The 8218-nt window shown below is 41.1% G+C and overlaps 1 long non-coding RNA gene across 1 annotated transcript; it reads right to left on the bottom strand.

Moving 5' to 3' along the window:
- Positions 1 to 452: 452 nt before the first annotated feature.
- LOC116976289 lies at positions 453 to 4649 on the bottom strand. Its single transcript, XR_004412919.1, has 2 exons — positions 4556 to 4649; positions 453 to 715 (listed from the first exon to the last, which is right to left on the bottom strand). It is a non-coding gene; the product is annotated as an uncharacterized LOC116976289 (long non-coding RNA).
- Positions 4650 to 8218: the final 3569 nt, after the last annotated feature.

Here is an 8218-nt window from a genome sequence, read left to right as displayed (position 1 = left end):
CCTCTCTCTCCCCTTCCCCCCACTCTCCTCTCTCTCTGCCCCTCCTCTCGCCCCTTCTCCCCCTCCATCTCCCCATCCATCTTCCCCCTCTCTCCCCCCCCCCTCATATCCCCCCCCCCCCAGGTAATGTGTTACAGGAATAGAAATGCATAATGATAAGTAATGACTATTCCACCCTCCTGGTACAGAGCCATAACCAAGTTTGAACCTGATGCTGTTTATTTTCCCTGTGACCACGTGGTTTGTAGGTTAATTGGTTTCTGTAAATGTCCCCTTGTGTGCAGGATGTGAAAGTGGGACAATATAGAACTAGTGTATGGGTGATCAATGGTCAGCTGAAGAGCCTGTGTATATGCTGAATCTCTTTCTAAATTCTGTAAATATCATCCTTTGGAGAGCGAATTGGATATTTAATTAAGAATGTAGAACACAATGACGTTTACAATTGATATAATGTGAACTTCACATGCTACTTGCAATACATTTATTAGGTATAAGGAGTACAGGGGTTTCTAACATTGCAGAGAGATGTTATTTACAGTGCGTAAACATCGACTCTCATTTATGTGGAACCAAATGGGTCACCACATCATTCCCTTCACAACATGTTGGTTTGGGGTTTGACGCTGATAAGCTTTCACTGCTGGTGAACAGTTGAAAAAAGGCTGTATGTAGTTTTCAGTCCAGTAGGTAAGTAGGATGTGGTCCAAAGATTCTGTTGAAAACAAGAATATCAGTAGTTAGCCCACATAGTATTTTTATTGAATAATGTGAAATACTGTGAGAGAAACTCCAGTCTCTATTGACATTCAATTTGCAACAGAAAATCCTTCCAATCAAATCTACTTCACAAAAGTATTTTTATGTTGCAGTTGCTTTAATCCAGTTGAACTCAAAAAGAGATGATGAAACAAAGATATCAAAGTATTGTCCAGGATATTAGTAATCCCCCTACATGACATATTTTTTCAGGGTGTCAGGTGGGATGTTATGTGCATAAAATATTTGGGTTGCAGCTATTCATAATTTGGATGAGAGATCAGGAAGTGATATTCCAGGGTCTGCCAATGACAGGTAACTGTGTGAGATGGTGATTTGTGAGGAGAATACAAAAAGGCATCAGGACAGTGTAGACGGATTGAGCAAGTCGGAACATGATGGAAATGCAGTATAATGTGTATAAACATGAAGTTATCTACAAGTAGCAAAAACAGAAAGACCACATATTCCTCTTCCCAATGCAAAGAAAAATCTGAGTGTCCTTGTATGACACTCACCAGAACAAGTATATGTGCAGTACATAAAGACACAAAGTGCTGGAATGACTCAGCAGGTCAGGCAGCATGTATTGTAAATAATATACAAACACTCGCCTGTATGCAACTATCACTTTCTAGGCTTTATCATGCCCCCATCTCTCTTCCAGGTTTCTCCCACCATCCACGTTCTCCAAAGATTCTGCCTGACCTGCCGAGTTACTCCAGTACTTTGTCTTTTTTGTACACCAGCATCTCCAGTTCCTTACGTCTGTATTCATACATTTGTGGTCTTGGTAAGTTCAGGCTTGCAGTATTGTGTGTTTTGTTCATCTCCTTACGAAAGAAAGGATATACTTGCAATAGAGAGAGTACAGTGAAGATTCACCAGATGGTCTCCAGACTGGCGGGAACAGCATACGTAGAGGGATTAAGTGTAATACTTTTTATTCACTATTTAGAGTAATGTGAGAGGTTTTCATTTAAATCTTGGAAATTGTGTAAGGATTAGACTGATCGGATACATAAAAGAGGTGTTCCCTGTATGAAAAATCTAGATCATAGAACAGGAACAAGCATTTTGGCCCATGATATCTGTTCCAAACATGATACCATTTTAAAATGATCTTCTCTGCCTGGATGTGATCCAGATCCCCCACATTCTCTGCATATCCATGTGCCTATCTAAAAGCCTCTTCAATGATACTATCATATCTGCTCACACCACGGCCCTGATGCTGCATTACAGGCATTCATAACTCTCTGTGTAAAAACAAATCTTGCTCTGTACATCTCTTTAAGCTGTCATCCTCTGACTTGTAGAGGATACAGCCTCTGTTACAGGGCTAGAGATTTGGGACAGAAACTAGGGGAAATGTCTTTACTTATTGGGTGGTGAAGTTGAACACAGGAGGCTATGGAGGCTGGGTCATTCAAGGAAGTGGATCGAGAATCATGCATGTTCAGACTGAAAGGCAGAGTGGACTCAAACAGTTAAGCGGACCAGTCCTGCTATTTTCCACATTACTGAAGTGTGCCATGGGATCCTTCATGCCGCCCAAACCAGAAAATGGGATCTCTGTTCAAAATCCCATCTGAAACACAGCACCTCCATTGGTGCAGTGCTCCCTCACAATGAGGCTGAGCAAGTCAGCTGGAATTTGACACAGAGTCTGGTAATGAGACATAAACCCATGATCTTCTAAACACTTGCTTCAAAGGCTGATTCTTTGAAGACAATTGTGTTTCTCTCCCCAACAAACCCCAGGAGTTAATTGGTTTAGGTCATTAGCAATTTAACAAGTGAGACATGTCATAGGGGACATAGTTGCAGAATAAGGGGGGGCTCTTTTAAAACTGAGATGAGGAAGAACTTCTTCACCCAGAGGGTGGTTAATTTATGGAATTCACTGCCCCAGGGAGCAGTGGAAGCAGAAACGTTAAATATATTTAAGTCTAAAATAGATGGTTTTTTAGCTGCCAAGGGGATAAGGGGCTACGGGGAGAGGGCAGGGATATGGACCTAGGTATGGTTAGTACAGTAAGACCTGAGTGATCTCCTGGACAAGTGTCGATCGCCTGGATTGGGGTCGGAGAGGAATTTCCCGGATTTTTTTCCCGAATTGGACCTGGGTTTTTATCCGTTTTTTTGCCTCCCCCAGGAGATCACGAGGTTCTTGGGGTGGAGAGGGGTGATAGCGGTATAAAGGGGAGGGTAGTGTCTTGTGTTCTGTGTCTTGTGTCTACTGTTTGTGGGTAAGTGTGTCTGTTTAGTGTTCAGCCATGAGCGAATGGCGGTGCGGGCTCGACGGACCTGGTGGTCTACTCCCGCACCTACTTTCTATGTTTCTATGTTTCTATGAGACAATTTTATACAATCCAACTGCATACATCTTGAGCATTGACCTGTTAAATTTACCAGGATGTATTATGGACATTATTTTAGGAAGGAGATGAGCAATTCCTTTTTAGGCAGAGGGTGGTGAATCTGTGGAAATCTTTGCCACAGAAGGCTGTGGGGGTCGTCAGTGGAGATAGATAGATTCTTGATTAGTATGGGTGTCAGAGGTTATGGAGAGAAGGCAGGAGAATGGGGTTAGGAGGGAGAGATAGATCTGCCGACTTAATGGCAGAGTAACTTGATGGGCCAAATGGCCTAACCCTACTCCTATCACTTATGATCTTATGACATCCCATTGGATCAGGTCGCCAGGCTGAAATAGATTAACTAGATTATGTTACAATGAAACAAATGTCTGGTTAAATAACAGCATGTCTTTAAGCAAATGCATTGCATCATGATTCCCCACTACAATGTTTATCTAAGGCAAATTCACTCAATGTAGTTGACCTCCACAAAATAAATTAAAACAATTCCTTACCTGCAATGATTTCAGAAGAAGCAAGTTGTTGGTAGAAAATATTGCAAACATTTTATTTCAATGATATTCCAATGTGATCAGCCGATGGTGAAGTGGGCAGCTTGTGATTAATTTTCAAATGTCAAAATTCACTCATTTATATGAACTCACCTACCTTAATTATTTGAATATGCTACGACTAATTCTTAAAGGACTGAACATTTGTGCATTAATTGCAAAGAGCTGCAGTCTGGAGCACAGGTCACCAAATGACATTGTATACCTAACTGACTCACATTGTGTTTGAAAGCAAATCATAGCTCAAAGACTGAGTTTGCTCATTTGCCATTACAGCTATGATCCAAATGATTAAAATGGCTGCAATACAACATTGTTATTGTTGGAATGATTACATTCCAATGTGTGGGTGTTGCAAGCAAGGCCACAACTTGCTTCCCATTGCCATTCCCACAAGGCCACACCTGTTCCCATTGGCCCTTCATTGCTTTCTCCTAGAACTGATTGTTTGATACAAACTAATAGCCTTTAGGTAAAGGTTTCAGCCTCTGTCTTGGAATTACGGGTAAAAGTGGATGGTTCATAGACAACATGACGCTTCCCCAAAATACTTAAATTACTGAGCTATTAAAACAATATGACATTGATTCAATCATAATTCAGGTCTAATGAGTTTATTCTAACCCAAGCATCATGCACAGTGTTGCGATGACGACTGTCGAAGATTAAGTATTTGGAAAATATAAATCAATAATCTGTATTAGCCTACTTTCCGTAATATTTCTGCAACCAACAATCTCTATATTGTCCTCACTACAACAACTTTAAATTACTAAACTTATTTACAAATATGGAAAAAACGATACATTCAGCCTTTTTAAAGGCATCTTATACACAGTGCCTGGAACAGGTTTCACTCACCAAAGGTGATTCAAAACATCATCAGCCATTGCACTTAGTCCTAACCAAGTGGCTCAATATCTTGCGGATTTGGTGGCTCGTCATCGCTGTTGAGAGATTAGAATCAATGGAAAAAAAGCTTCAGTTTTGATATTCATCATCTCACCTACCTTGATTGATTGTTTATTACCAACTCTTCTGTACATTCACAATACGTGGTGAGTGGTGGCTGAGCAGTAAATTTGCCCATCTTAGTTGTCCTTGTGCTGAATGAATGCTGAGATACTTTGGACTTAGGAAAGCAGAATCCCTCCTCTAAATTACAGGAGTGAATCAAATAGGAAACTCCAACAATGCAGTCATTTCTCCTCATGCTAATAACTTAATTCCAGAATCAAGTGGTTGAATCAATTAATCCACAGATTTTCCATCTGAAAATCCATCGGATTTTCACATCAACAACTGCATGCCATACTCCCACCAAGGCATGAACCCTGGCTACAGCAATACCTAAGATTTTAAAAGTGATAGAGAAACTAGAATATGAACATTTGACTAGAACAATACTGAGAGTGGTTTGATCAATTATGGTTTTGCATTAATCAAAGTATTATTTTTTAATTACCTTTCCCTGAGTTAGCTTATGGCGACATGTATTATGTTAGACAGGATCGTGACAAGATCCAATATTCTAAGTGTCATGTGTTATGTCCATAGTACTAAAACCTATTTCTGGGATGTGGGCATTGCTGGCAAGACTAACAATATTAACCATTCCAAATTGTAAAGGGCCAAGGACATTGGTCTGATGAAGTTCGGCATCTGGAATATTTGACTGCCAACAACCACAACCCTTTCCTTGAAGTTGTTCTTCAGGAAGAGCCTTTCGGAATCTGAGGTGGTGAGCAGCCTTCGTAAACTGCAGCAATTGTTCTGGTGAAGATGGTTCCACAAAGTAACTGGGAGTAAACTGCAGTATCTAGACCTACTGAAAATGAGGAATATGTAATATAGTCCAAAATCTGACTGACATTGCATGATTTGGAGTAGTTCCTGCAAGAGATGGAGATTGTGTGCACTTGTTGCCCTTGCCTTTCATCGTCATATGCGTTTGTGCTTTGGGAGGTGTTACTGGAACATGTGATCACCTGTAGTGGGTGTACATAGACCTAGTGAAAATAAGGAAAGTGTATTATAGTCTGTGTGATGTATGAGTGAGCAGACAAGACACCAAACCTTTTGTACTCATATTGGTGTGTGAGTTAGTGACTAAGCCAACATTTAAAGCTTTGAATTGAATAGCTTGTGAGATTTCTTAGCTGGTTGTTCTGGCCAATTACAGTTCAAAGGTCAAAAGTCATGTGTGGGCCACACCGGGAAACTTCAGTAATAAATTTGGACTTTACATTTTGTCCATTAGTTGGGTGCTCAGTCGTTCTTTTATTAATTTTGAATTCCTTAATTTCTTGAACTGAATTTGGCTTCTCTGCATTGGGGATTGCAAATTGAACATTTCTCAATGATAAATGGTAGGGAATTGAAGAATACAGTTGAACAGAGGGATCTGGGAATAACCGTGCATTGTTCCTTGAAGGTGGAATCTCATATAGATAGAGTGGTAAAGAACGCTTTTGGTATGCTAGCCTTTATAAATCAGAGCATTGAGTATAGAAGCTGGGATGTAATGTTAAAATTGTACAAGGCATTGGTGAGACCAAATCTGGAGTATGGTGTACAATTTTGGTCGCCCAATTATAGGAAGGATGTCAACAAAATAGAGAGAGTACAGAGGAGATTTACTAGAATGTTGCCTGGGTTTCAACAACTAAGTTACAGAGATAGGTTGAATAAGTTAGGTCTTTATTCTCTGGAGTGCAGAAGGTTAAGGGGGGACTTGATAGAGGTCTTTAAAATGATGAGAGGGATAGACAGAGTTGACGTGATCAAGCTTTTCCCTTTGAGAATAGAGAAGATTCAAACAAGAGGACATGACTTCAGAATTAAGGGACAGAAGTTTAGGGGTAACATGAGGGGGAACTTCTTTACTCAGAGAGTGGTAGCGGTGTGGAATGAGCTTCCAGTGGAAGTGGTGGCGGCAGGTTCGTTGGTATCATTTAAAAATAAATTGGATAGGCATATGGATGAGAAGGGAATGGAGGGTTATGGTATGAGTGCAGGCAGGTGGGACTAAGGGAAAAAAGTTGTTCGGCACGGACTTGTACGGCCGAGATGGCCTGTTTCCAAGCTGTAATTGTTATATGGTTATATGGTTAATCACTGCTTGCTGATTATTCATCCAGTAATTTAGCCAGTATGTTACCACACCTCTTATCATTCAAAACAGATCACCGCAGCAGACTTGCATAACAAGAAGCAGCTTGGATGACAAACAGAGGGACAAACAGCTAGAAATATATTATCGAATATGTGGACGTATTGATGATCATTTTCCAATGTTCAACAGCTTCAGGATCAGTTCCTGTGGATTGGAGGGTAGGTAATGTTATCCCACTTTTTTAAGAAAGGCGGGAGAGAAAACAGTGAATTATAGACCAGTTAGCCTGACATCGCTGGTGGGAAAGATACTGGAGTCAATTATAAAGATGAAATAGCGGCACATTTGGATAACAGTAACAGGATCGGTCCGAGTCAGCATGGATTTACGAAGGGTAAATCACGCTTGACTAATCTTCTGGAACTTTTTGAGGATGTAACTAGGAAAATGGACAGGGGGAGCCAGTGGATGTTGTGTACCTGAACTTTCAGAAAGCAATTGATAAGGTCCCACATAGGAGATTAGTGGGCAAAATTAGGGCACATGGTATTGGGGGTTGAGTGCTGACATGGATAGAAAATTGTTTGGCAGACAGGAAACAAAGAGTAGGGATTTACGGGTCCCTTTCAGAATAGTAAGCAGTGACTAATGAGGTACCGCAAGGCTCGGTGTTGGGACCGCAGCTATTTACAATATATATCAATGATTTGGATTAAGGGATTCAAAGTAATTTGGGCAAATTTGTAGATAACACAAAGCTGTGTGGCAGTGTGAACTGTGAGGAGGATGCTATGAGAATGTAGGGTGACTTGGACAGGTTGGGGGAGTGGGCAGATGCATGGCAAATGAAGTATAATGTGGATAAATGTGAGGTTACCCACTTTGGCATCAGTCTTTGAAGGTAAGCATGCAGGTACAGCAGGCTGTGAAGAAGGCGAATGGCATGTTAGCCTTTATAACAAGAGGAGTCGAGTATGGGAGCAAAGAGGTCCTTCTGCAGTTGCACAGATCCCTAGTGAGACCACAGCTGGAGAATTGTGTGCAGTTTTGGTCCCCTAATTTGAGGAAGGACATTCTTGCTATTGAGGGAGTGCAGTGTAAGTTTACAAGGTTAATTCCTGGGATGGCGCGACTGTCATATGCTGAGAGAATGGAGCGGCAGGGCTTTTAAACTCTGGAGTTTAGAAGGATGAGAGATGATCTTATTGAAACATATGAGATTGTACAGGGTTTGGACATGTTAGAGGCAGGAAACGTTGGGGGAGACCAGAACCAGGGGCCATAGTTTAAGAATAAGGGGTAAGCCATTTAGAATGGAGACAAGGAAACACTTTTTCTCACAGAGAGTTGTGAGCCTGTGGAATTCTATGCCTCGGAGGACGATGGAGGCCGTTTCTCTGAATACTTTC

This window comes from Amblyraja radiata, chromosome 8 (assembly GCF_010909765.2).
Source record: "Amblyraja radiata isolate CabotCenter1 chromosome 8, sAmbRad1.1.pri, whole genome shotgun sequence".
NCBI lineage: Eukaryota > Metazoa > Chordata > Chondrichthyes > Rajiformes > Rajidae > Amblyraja > Amblyraja radiata.
The sequence above is the reverse complement of the archived record's forward strand: the minus strand, read 5'-3'. Positions and strand labels throughout refer to the sequence as shown.